Source organism: Microtus ochrogaster, linkage group LG12, assembly GCF_000317375.1.
Source record: "Microtus ochrogaster isolate Prairie Vole_2 linkage group LG12, MicOch1.0, whole genome shotgun sequence".
NCBI lineage: Eukaryota > Metazoa > Chordata > Mammalia > Rodentia > Cricetidae > Microtus > Microtus ochrogaster.
The window spans coordinates 5018337-5020948 of NC_022036.1; the positions used below are offsets into that span (position 1 = coordinate 5018337).

The 2612-nt window shown below is 37.2% G+C and overlaps 1 pseudogene; it reads right to left on the reverse strand.

The window, feature by feature from the left end:
* Nucleotides 1-2368, reverse strand: part of LOC102002878 — a 12011-nt pseudogene extending 9643 nt beyond the window's left edge.
* Between the last annotated feature and the right edge of the window lie 244 nt (nucleotides 2369-2612).

Below are 2612 nucleotides of genomic sequence, written 5' to 3' on the forward strand. Positions count from 1 at the left end.
ATTAGTCATTGCTCACAGCAAAGAGAACCTTCTTTAATCAAGGCAGAGAGCAGTACAAGCCTATGAGTGTAAACATATTTAGAAGGTATTTGACAGCATGGCACCACATATGTAACGTTTGTCTTTGCTACTCTGATTTAGTTAGCTCAAAGTGATTTCCAGATCCATCGATTTTTCTACAAAAGCCATGATTTCTTTACCTTTACAGCTGAAAAAATTTCCCTGTGTATGTGTACCACATTTTTCTATATCCACCCTACCTGCTGATGAACTTGTAGGCTGTGTCCTTTTCCCACTTATAGTAAATACTGAAACAATAAACATGGATGTGTAAGAATCTCTGTGAAGGACTGACTTAAAAGTCTTTTGATATATGTTGGTATAATGGTTGGCTAATAGGGTAGAGCCTGCCTTTTGATTCTGGAGAAATTCTGTACTAATTTCTGTAGCGACTGGAAAGTTTGTGTCCCCATCAACAGTTTAAATGGTTCTTTATTCTTCACACACCCACCAGTATTTGTTATCATTTTTTTCTTATTGATAGGCATTCTGAATTGTGTGAGCATCAATATCAAAGCAGCACTAATTTACATTTCCTTCATAAAAAAGTTGAACACTTTCTAAAATAGTTATTGACCATTTTTATTTCTTTATGTGAGAATTGTCTGTTCATTTTATCAGCTCATTTATAAGCTGCATGATTGTTGGTGATTTGCTTTCACAGTTTTTTACCCTATATTCTAGATACAATTCCCTATTTTATAATTAGTTGGCAAAGATTTTCTCCCTTCTTGTAGCTTTGTCTTTACGTTAATGATTGTTTCCTTTGCTAAGCCTTTTAATTTCATTTGGCAATTTTTGGAATTGTTTCTTGAGCTACTAGAGTTCTTTTTAGAAAGTCATCATTCAGTCCTAAGTTGAATCTTGAAATAGTTTCTATGTCTTTTCCTAGAGAAGTTTCAAAACTCCAAGTCTTCCATTAAGGTCATTTCAAATTGATTTGAAACTGGGGGAGAGATACAGATTTAGATTATTTACTTTCTGGGCTTGAAATAAAACACACCCTTTCATTTTTCTTGGCTTTTGGGGTTACTGATGAGAATTCTATGGTTATTCCTTGTGTCTGTCTGCCTTTGCAAGTGAGGTGTCATTTTCTCCTGACATTATACTCTTATTTGTTTTCTATCTCTTCCTTTTCTTTTTATTATATATATTTATATTATTATATTTCCTTTTATTTATTATTATGTGTATATGAGGCATCCTGATTACTTTCTCTCCCACCCTCTCTTATCTGTTACCAATCCTAATATTTCTCTCTTTCTCCCTACCTGTCCCTTTTCCAGAGTCATAACTTCTGGTTTTGTTTTGTGATCCATCTGTGTGAACATGGAATAGTGATAATCCATTGGCTCTGGTAGGGCATTGTGGTGGCCATTCTAGGTTGTCCATTTGACTACAGCTGGACATTTGAACTGTGAAGATCCACTTTTAATCCTGATATTTTGAGGTGGGAAGTCCACCTACAATCCGGACCACACCTTCTGCTGGCAGTCTGAATAAAGCACATGGAAGAAGGAAGCATTTGCTCTTTGCATGCTTGTCCTCTCTCTAGCTGGCATGTTCATTCCTCAACTGTATACTTCTTTGGTATTCCAGGATATACCAAAGACCAATTGAGGCATCCGGCCCATGGACTGAACAACTACTGGATTCTTGGGCTTTCTTGTGGTAGACAGTCATTGTTGGACTAATTGGACCACAGCCTGTAAGCAATTATAATACACCCCACCCCACCCCCAGATCCATTCTGTAAGTTCTGTTCCTCTAGAGAACTTTGATTAACACTACATGCTTGTCTTCACCATTTCTTGGAGAAAGAAATTCTTCTCTGTTTATGCTTTTTTTGGGATTCTTGACACCTACTGTGTTGGGGTGTCTTTTCTTTCCGCAGAATTGGAAAGTTTTCTTGTATAATTTCATTGAAGAGGTTCCCTTTCCCATTATCATTTGCTTTGACCATATCCCAGAGCTCTTCTGCTACTTTGTTTTCTTTCTTGATGTGTGAATATAGTGTTTAACCACCCTGCCTTCCATCCCTATGTTCTCGCAAATCTACTTGTGAGTATTTTCAGTTTGCTTTTTGGTTTGCTGAGTTTTTCATTTTCAATCTTTTTTCCCCCAAATCCTAACTTCCTTGTAGCTGTTTTCCTTCCATGTTGCTGACATTTTCATGGTTATTGTTGATTTTCTCATCCATTTTGATGAGATTTCCCACTATATTTTCCAGTTCTGGATCCTGAATTGAATTCAGTTTATAACGGGCCCCCAGGCCTGAGCTCAACTGATGCCATGTTGGAGGCACCATTCTGACCTTAAAATCCATTACAAAGGTCCCAACATTTGCCAAAACGGAAACAGAGACCTAATCAACCAAAGACTCAGTCCATAGTTCCAGGAAAGTCTCTAAATTTACTAACCTTGCTTTTTGGCTTCTGTAGTTCTGCTTCTTGATAATTGAAGTATGACAACTAGGATGTGGTTTCTGTTCATAAAAGACAAAGGGATATAAGGCTTGGGGTTGCATGATTTGGGCAAGTTCCCCTTGCATC